At 32.4% G+C, this 9,848-nt stretch overlaps 1 protein-coding gene across 6 annotated transcripts in view; it reads right to left on the minus strand.

Moving 5' to 3' along the window:
* Positions 1-9,848, minus strand: part of bru3 (bruno 3) — a 431,221-nt gene that overhangs the window by 366,210 nt on the left and 55,163 nt on the right. The gene's annotated exons all lie outside the window — the stretch shown is intronic.

The following is a 9,848-nucleotide window of genomic DNA, read 5'->3' on the forward strand; positions in this document are numbered from 1 at the left end:
TTTTTTGTAAACTCTCATAATCACTTGTAATTATGTATACAAAAAGAATTTTGTTTAAAATATATGTAAGTCAATGACCGCAAGTAAGATCAGCTTTTGAGTTAGGCCTGGATCTGTAGTAAATTTAGGCCATAAAAAATATTGTTAGTAATTATCTACTTTCATAAGGATTTGTTAACATTGTAAGGTTAAGTTTTTTTCTCTTATTTCAACTTAACATTTAGAGAGTTATTATGATCTGAATTGTAATAAAGATTTATCTAATATGACTATGTAAAACGTAATCTTTGGTTATTTCTCGAAGGATGGTGTGGAAATTTTGGGGCTCTAACAACAACAACAGATCCATGACAGGGTGGGTGAAGAGCTATGTGTTGGCTACATACATAGATGCGCTGCAAAATGGTAAGGGATCGTAGTGGTGTATGGAAAAGTACGTAAGTTTCTTTAGTTGATAGTGTGCAAAATATTATTCATCTTGTCAGGGCCAAAGCCGAAGTGAAGGTAGTTTGGCTTGTGGTTGCATTTATGGAAACCCCCCTCAGACTCCAGATCAGGCCTACATGCGAGTGTACACGCCGCACTATGGCGCCTTTTCGATTTTTATTTTGCAAAAAATCATAACTTTTGAACTAATGAAGATATTTTAAAGACTTATACTCCACCTGAAAGCTAATTATTTAAACTTAGGACAGTTTAAAATACAGGGTGCCAGAGTAGCAGGGTGCTTCACAATAATTCGGCAAAATTGAAAAATTGTAGACAAATACAAAAAAATAAATTTAAATTTGTTAAAAACCGAAGGACAAACTTTGAATTTTTTTTTATGAGGATGTATTTGAACATGAAATCAGATAAACTTATGATTTGTATGAAGGAGTGTGGCTCTACCCATTTATGATTAAAAGTTTTGTTTTAGTAGCAAGGTTATCAATCTCCACCAAACTTGATGGACGCATTAAGATGTTATGCTCTTATAAAAGTGAAATGTGTACGCTAGGGGATAAGTTATATAAACATTGCTTGAAAATTCATTGTATAAATTTACTTATTTATTTTTGAAAAATTTAAAAACCAAATATTTTATTAATACTTAACTAAGAAAAATTATTAAAAGTTGTTCAATATTATTGTATTTGAGCCAAAGATGTACAACTAATAAATTGTTGAGCACTGCCCACTTATGACAAACAATTTTATCGTAATAACCGCTTTACCAATTTTGTTGATTTCTGCAAAAATTTATTACTCTTCTGATAGCCAAAGCCTAAGCTATAAAATATGATTATAATTGCTAAATGAAATAACTGTATTATTTATAATAAATAATAAACTTGTATTTATTGATTTTTTTTTTCAATAAAATAACAAAACTAAGTAATAAATAATTTGTTTGCTGTGATAGAAAAAATTTCGATCATTTATTTAATCTTAACGTAGTCTTCGTCACATGAAAATATATAAAACAAGGAAACCATTTCTGAGCTATAAGTGTCTGTAAGATCTTTTTGTGATCTTACATGCCTCATGGATGATATGACTGGATCAGAAGAGATGGCCAACATGTTCAAAAGGTCCTCGTCTTGTCTAACTCGTGAGATTTTGCAAGCGTTAGTACTTCTATACCTTTTGTAATTTATTTATAATTATTTAAACAATATCGGCCGGCATAATTTATCTGATGACGGCCGTGGATTTTTCCAATATTCTGAAGCTTCATCTTTTAAACGGAGGGGAATAATGGAAGCCATAAATATATTACCATCTGTAATTGTTCCATCGTCTACATTTATTCTTATTTATATGCGTTTTGTCCTGATGATTCATCACAGCCCCATTTGTTTATCAATGTTAGGCTTTTTGGCAGTGATTTCAACTTTTCTTCAGAAAAACTTTTCAAGAGTCGCATAGACGTATGATCCATTAAGTTTTTGAGCTCAACTTCAGCTGATGCTTTGGTTATTTTGGCTCTTGGAGGAACTGCTTCTTTCTTGGCTTAAGTGATTTGTTTGTATCCAGGGAAAATATCGGCATTATGTTGCAATAATGACTCACGCAATATATTATATTTATCCTTCGATAACCCGAGATCTATAAACAGCGCCAAAGACTCTTCAGAAGTGTATCTCCTAGGTAGCGCATTTGGGGGTGTGGGAATGCTGTTACTTATAAACCTTGAAGTAGAACGACCGACTGCTTGCCATTTCCTTTGTATTGGAATGTAGAGGAAGCCAATTTTTTCTTTCAAGTCTTCGTCTTCTTTGTTGCATGCTTCATTTGGTAATTCTGTTATAATAGCCTCAACGAACTCCGCTATTGTCTTTGAAGCTTCGAACGCTTCAAATAGTTTGAAGTTCTCTAGAGACATATTAAAATTTGCCATCGATTATATCTTTTAAAAAAATATGTGAGCTATATTTATGTTTATTTAAATAACCGAATACTTTATTCTATAGACTCCAAAAACGACTAATTTTGGGCGTTGTATTAAACATTGCTTTATGTATTAAAGTTATGGAATGAGTTCCAGTTATGTATATTATGCAGCTTGAAACCGAAAAATTTGGTTTTATTAGCAAATTCCAACAACAAAAGTGAACGTACTAAATTCGCCTCCTTGCCTATACCTGCTCAGGCGCGTTTTTTTACCCAAGGTTGCTTCACTTTATTTGATGTAAAAAGTGAAATCGCAGCTGAGCGCAGGTAGACCTTATGATTTCAGGTAACTGAATATTTAGCAAATATGTACTGTAAATTTCACGGAGACGGAGAAAGGACAAAATCCTTTTTTATTTTCCATCAAAGTTCGAAAAAGGTTCTAAAAATAGGATTTTCGAAAAACAGGTAGATCTGACAACTTTTATAAAAAAAAACAAATTTTATGTTTTGCTTCAACCTAGAATTAAATATCCTTTCGTCATAATATAAGAAAGAAGTTGCAGGCCGTTTTATTTAGAGACAAATCAATTTTTAATATAACAAAAAAGAACAAAAACCACAAATTTTTCTAAGTGTTAAAATGTAATCAATTTTGAGCGGCTCTACCTTCTAAAATATCACTTTCTGTTTATTAAATGCTATATATTCGTAATCCCTGGATAATTCTCTATTAAATACATGTAATAGGTTTATCGAACGCTTTTGATTTTTCCAGGCTTTTCGGGCAGAGGCGCCATAGTGCGTCGTCACTCTAGGGGTAAGTGGTGACGCCTGAGTTGAGGGAGACCAGGACATAATTGCTGTCGTGGCCCGGGGACTGTACGTCCCTCGGTAAGCATGGCGCAGACTACCGGATGCCCTTGGTCGTGAACAGCAAGGAACCACAAAATATTTATAAAAGTTACGAGGATGTCGGGTTTTGCGGTCTATCCCAAAATAACCTGTCCGATGCAACCATCCCTTGCACGTGACACACTGACAAGAGTGTGACCGTCTTAAACAGATTATTTTCCGGCATACGCAGCAAAACCATTTCTCTGGACCAGGGTCAGATGCAGGTTCCGAATTGGGTTCGATAACTTCCCGGAGCAGGATAGTATGGCGCAGTCTCGCTGCAAGTATCTGCTAGGAGGATGACAATTTGTGGGAGGGACGCAACACATTAAATGGGTTTACACTGAAATGACAGCCGTTGATTGGGAAAAATCCCGATACACTCCGGTAAATAGAACCAGCTGCCTTGGGAAGTGTTAGAACGGCGTGCGATTTTGATATTGGTTTCGATTTCTTCCACGTATTCTGCTTTCGTTTCAGTTGTGGAGTCAGCTAGGTAACAGTTTTGGTTATTTTACGGCTACAGTGTCGGATTAGGTTACGGTTTGAGGTGTTGTTTCTACTTTCACACAGTTCTAGTTTCCGGTTTGGTTTTAGTTTCGATTTCGGCCAAACACTCGGTTTTCAGCTTAGTTTCGAGATAGGCAGTTCAAGATAAGGTTACCCTTTAATTTTTGCTCCGGTTTGGCTTCTTGTTTCGGGTTTGGATTTGATTCCAGTTCAAAGTTCAGCTACCTACCATTCTAATTTGGCTTCAGTAACAGTTTCGAGTTTGGATTTGGTTTCAGCTTAATTTTCAGTTTTGCTTGATTCTGGTTTCGAGCTTGGATTTGTCTTCCGTTTAGTTTTTATCTTAGATTACGGTTTCAGTATTTAAGCGTCGGTTTGCGTTACAGTAAAAGTAGAAACCTTTCATTTCAGTGTTGGTTTCGATTCCCTTGGCTAGGGTTCCCTTAAAGTTTCTATTTCAGTGTCGGATATATTGGTTTCGGTTTTTAAGCGTCAGTTTGGGTTCCGGTTATGACTACGTCGTTCTTATTTCAATGTCGTATATATCAGTGTTGTTTTCGGTTACAGATAAGGCTCGTTATTCCCGTCGGTTAAGGTTTGTGTATTGCAGTAGCCGTTTAGATATCGGCAGAAGTCTTATCCTTTAGGATACGGCTACAGATACGACTTCTGTTTCAGTGTCGATTATGGATGAGGTGTATTTTTTTGTAGTAGTTCCAGTTTCCTAGAAAATGTTAAAAGTTATAAGTGTGGATGTCCTACAAAACTTAAAGTGGATGTCTCAAATAGTTCCCTATCGCGTATCTTAATCCTAATACCTATTGAGCTGGCTGAAAAAAGCCAACTGTTTGGAAAATACTGATTGTTTATAAACCAAACTTGGCTGACATGAATGACAATCCGGGCTATACCAAAGGCATTCGAATACTCCTATTATCAAATTTTACAAATCTCTTAAAAAACGCAATGCTATGAAAACAGCTTGAAAATTTAAATTTTATTTCAAATTAAATACTCGCTAGTATGAGTAAATGCCTCTTGAAAATATCCTTAAAGATACCACTTTTGCCAACAACTGCCTTCTGTGATAGTTTACTATGAAAATCCTTCTAAAAATAAACACTTAACGCTTAAATGAGCTTTGAGTGCTTTTATGCTGTATTTACATATTTTAGAACCCAATTTTTCAGATTTCAACACTCATGCAGTCAGTCATACAGCGACTATTGTGAGAACAGAAACAAAAAATATGTATGTAACAAAAGAAAATAGCTATGGAAAACTCAAATAAGTTGGAGTAAAAATTAGGTACTGCATAAGAAATATTAAAAAAGTAAGGAAGGTTAAGTTCGGGTGTAACCGAACATTACATACTCAGTTGAGAGCTATGGTGACAACAAAAGGGAAAATAACCATGTAGAAAAATGAATCGAGGGAAACCCTGGAATGTGTTTGTATGACATGTCTATCAAATGAAAGGCACTAAAGAGTATTTTATGAGGGAGTGGGCCATAGTTCTATAGGTGGACGCCATTTAGGGATATCGCCATAAAGGTGGATCAGGGTTGACTCTAGAATTTGTTTGCACGATATGGGTATCAAATGAAAGGTGTTAATGAGTATTTTAAAAGGCAGTTATCCTTAGTTCCATAGGTGGATGCCGTTTCGAGGTATCGCCATAAAGGTGGACCAGGGGTGACTCTAAAATGTGTTTGTACGATATGGGTATCAAATTAAAGGTATTAATGAGGGTTTTAAAAGGGAGTGGTGGTAGTTGTATATGTGAAGGCGTTTTCCAGATATCGACCAAAATGTGGACCAGGGTGACCCAGAACATCATATGTTGGATACCGCTAATTTATTTATATATGTAATACCTGGAAAGTTTTCAAGGGTTTTTATTTCGCCCTGCAGAACTTTTTCATTATCTTCTACTTAATATGGTAGGTGTCACAACCATTTTACAAAGTTTTTTCTAAAGTTATATTTCGCATCAATAAACCAATCCAATCAACATGTTTCATCCCTTTTTTCGTATTTGGTATATAATTATGGCATTTTTGTTTTCATTTTTCGTAATTTTCGATATCGAGAAAGTGGGCGTGGTCATAGTCGGATTTCGTTCATTTTTTATACCAAGATAAAGTGAGTTCAGATAAGTATGTGAATTAAGTTCAGTAAAGATATGTTGATTTTTGCTCAAGTTTTCGTGTTAACGGCCATGCGGAAGGACAGACGGACGACTGTGTATAAAAACTGGGCGTGCCTTCAACCGATTTTCACAAAAAACAGTTAACGTCATAAAATCTATGCGCCTACCAAATTTCAAAAGGATTGGTAAATTTTTCTTCGACTTATGTCATTAAAACTATCCTAGGCAAATTAAATGAAAAAGGTCGGAGCCACGCCCATTTTGAAATTTTCCTTTAGTTTTGTATTTTGTTGCGGCGTTGAATGTTGACATAATCTACTTATATAGATATTAAATTTTTTGTTAAAATTTTACTTTAAAAAATTTTTTTTAAAAGTGGGCGTGGTTCTTCTCCGATTTTGCTAATTTTTATTAAGCGTACATATAGTAATAGGAGTAACGTTCCTGCTAAATTTCAGCATGATATCTTCAACGACTGCCAAATTACAACTTGCAAAATTTTAAATTACCTTCTTTTAAAAGTGGGCGGTGCCACGCCCATTGTCCAAAATTTTACCGGCTTTCTATTCTGCGTCAAAGGTTCAACTCACGTACCAAGTTTCATCGATTTATCTGTCTTTGGTAATGAATTATCGCACTTTTTCGGTTTTTCGAAATTTTCGATATCGAAAAAGTGGGCGTGGTTATGGTCCGATATCGTTCATTTTAAATAGCGATCTGAGATGAGCGCTTAGGAATCTACATACCAAATTTCAGCAGGATACCTCAAAATTTACTCAAGTTATTGTGTTAACGGGCGGACGGACGGACATGGCTCAATCAAATTTTGTTTCGATCCTGACGATTTTTATATATGGAAGTCTATATCTATCTCGATTCCTTTACACCTGTACAACCAACCGTTATCCAATCAAACTTAATATAATCTGGAAGCTCTGCTCAACTGAGTATAAAAAAAAATACGTTAAAAATGCAGTCTTATGGTTTGAGTATGTACGAAAAATGGAAAGAGTAGAGAATAAAATATTTGCCAAAATAATGCAAATCATGATAAAAATTCTTTACTTTATGCAACGTCCATTTATGCATTTACTAGAGCATTTTACATAGAACCAACCAAGTCCCTTAGCATTTCTAAGAACTGTTTGTTTGTAGCTGAGCTTTTACTTACAATACTACTTTTAAACACACAAATGTGTTCACCCACACATATACATGCATGCCCAGTACGAAAAGTACTTATCCTGTTGAAGTGGGCGCACAAATCAATTTCTTTTTATTTGCATTTTTGCTTTTGCACAATTTGTTGATTTTGCTACCTTTTTCTTCACATTCATGCATTTCGCTTAATATTTTGTGTTGCTTTACTATTTACACTCACGCACTTTACACAACATTTAGCTATCTATGCCTTCTATCAATTTCCGTTGTGAGATCAATTTTTGAAAAATATTTTGCAAAACAAATTTCATTCACTTACCGTACGTCCATTCAAATTTCCTGTAGTTGTTTATTGTTGAGTATTGGGTAGGAGTGAATGATAAGGGGGAATGGCAGCACAACAGCGGAAGTTGAGTAGTTAAGTGTAAACGAAATATGCTAAATTTTTTTTAATATATTTTTTTTTCTCTAAAAAATTTTATACTTTTCAGCTTCGTTTTTTCTTAGTCACTATCTTTTGTTGCTGTAGTACTCAAAATCTCGGCATTTGGTGTGAATAACAAAACTTGTAGATGCGTGACTCTTTAAATTTAATTTTGAGTAACCCAAGCAGCTGTGGCCAAAGTTATATATGTAAGGGCAAAAAACAAAAGTTCGTTGGATTGATAATTTTTTATAATCGTAGAAACAACTGAAGTAATATTTAAATTAAAAAATTTGTATTCAAAAACATTAAAAATATTTTAGAAATTTAAAATGACTGTTTTTCTAACCAAATCTTTAAAAATTATAAGAAAATTTTGAAAAACAATAAATGTTTATTTTAAATTAGCCAAATTAATGTGAGGAGCAACTATTTAGAGTTCGTTAATTTGCAGTTAGGAACAATATTGTTTCAAAACAAACTTAAGAAAAATTTAAGAAAATTTTAAAAAAGAAAAAATATTTTTTAATTGATTTTAATGAAAAGTAAGAAAATTTCTATAATTTCATAGTTTATTTTTTTCGAAAATTTATAAAACTTTAGTTAGAATAAATGAAACAAACATTCACTTTTAAAAAATATTAAATGGTATTTTCTTTTATAAAATTTTTAAACAGTTTACAACTTTAAATTTTAAAATACAACTATTAGGTTTTTAGGTTGTGTAGCATTGTATTTAAAAAGGATATTTATATATTTTTAAATATTACAAATTTAAAAAAAATTTCAGGAACTTTTTTTGTTAAAAATTTAAGAATTTATAAAACAAAAAAAAAAGTTTGGTATTTTTAATTTGGAAATCCTACTTCTCAAATATTTTTAACAATGTATAACATTTAAGCAGATCGAATTTTCAAAATAAATTTTGAGGGCTATGAAAAAAAAATCGTAAAGTATTTTTCCAAATGAATGAAGCAATAATTCTATTTTAAAAAATTTTAAGTAATCGTTTTCCTTAAATTTCCAAAATAGTTTCCAATTTATAATTTCAAGATTCTAGTATTTAGGTCTTTCATTGTATAGCAAAGCATTTAAAAAGGAAATTTAAGATAAAAAGCAATTTTCAAATTTTAAAACAATTTTTGACAATTTTTAAAGTTTTAAAAAAAATTTTAGATTTTCCAGTAATTAACAAAAAAATATTTTTCACTAAAGTTTTCATAAAATTATTGATACAAATTTAGAGATTGAAAAAAATGTTCAGTATTTCTATACACTCAGGTTTAAAATGGAAAAGTATCGCACTCAAAAAGGAAATTTTTGATAAACAGCACTTTTGAAACTGAAAATCAATTTTACTAATTATAAAAATGCTAAGTTTGAAACCATGCAGCTCAGTTACCAAATATCATAAAACTCATTATCTCAAGTAAAAGAAAAAAGTACAAGTTAAAAAAAAAAAATTAAGGATTTTGGTTTGAAGTCGAAAACTTAACCAATTCTAAAATAAAAAAAAAACCCAATAAACAAAACCTTTGAAAGAAGCTGACGGAGTTATTTAAATAAATAAATAAATAAGTTTATTTTTAGAATCTGTTTGACGTAAATTCCACAAAACTTTGCAACAATATTTGTACCGTTCAAGTTCAGAACAAACCTTGCGAAATTCACATATTTTTTAATATATTGTAACGAATTTAGTACAATTCCGCTTATTTGCAACCTTCTACTAACGTTCGTATCGCTAAACTATTTAATAAATTTCTCCAATATTCGGTAATGCAAAATGGTCTTTATTCGTCACAATATAATAATATAATATTTTTAAAATTTTATAATTTTTTATAAAATTTCCAAATAATTTATTTAATATTTTGGGAAAAATTTAAACAACGTGACATCAGGACGGAAAAAGCGGCAACTGTTTCGAGTATACCTTTTAAATCTCTTCAAAGCCTTTTCTCCCGGGAGTGGGATTTGAACCCGCACTCCTACGATAGTTGAAATTGTTGCAAACGCATTCAGCCACGTCATGCCATAGTTGTTGTAAAGTTTTTTCCAATTGCCTTCTTTTGCATATATTGTTCTTCTACACACCACATACTTCGTATGTAATTATGTGTTGAAGTTATGCATGTTGGTAAGGCGGTTTCAGATACTCAGCTCCCGAGAAGCTAGCTGATGAAGAAGTGAAATTCAGAAATATGACCTAGTAACCATCGCGGTTTGTAAACTTTGTAATTTTTCTCTAATATAAATAACAAAAACCGTTGTGCCAATATGAGCAAGTCTCGCGAATTAAATACATATGAATTTTTATTTTTTATT

Source organism: Eurosta solidaginis, chromosome 5 (genome assembly GCF_040869045.1).
Source record: "Eurosta solidaginis isolate ZX-2024a chromosome 5, ASM4086904v1, whole genome shotgun sequence".
Classification (NCBI taxonomy): Eukaryota; Metazoa; Arthropoda; class Insecta; order Diptera; family Tephritidae; genus Eurosta; species Eurosta solidaginis.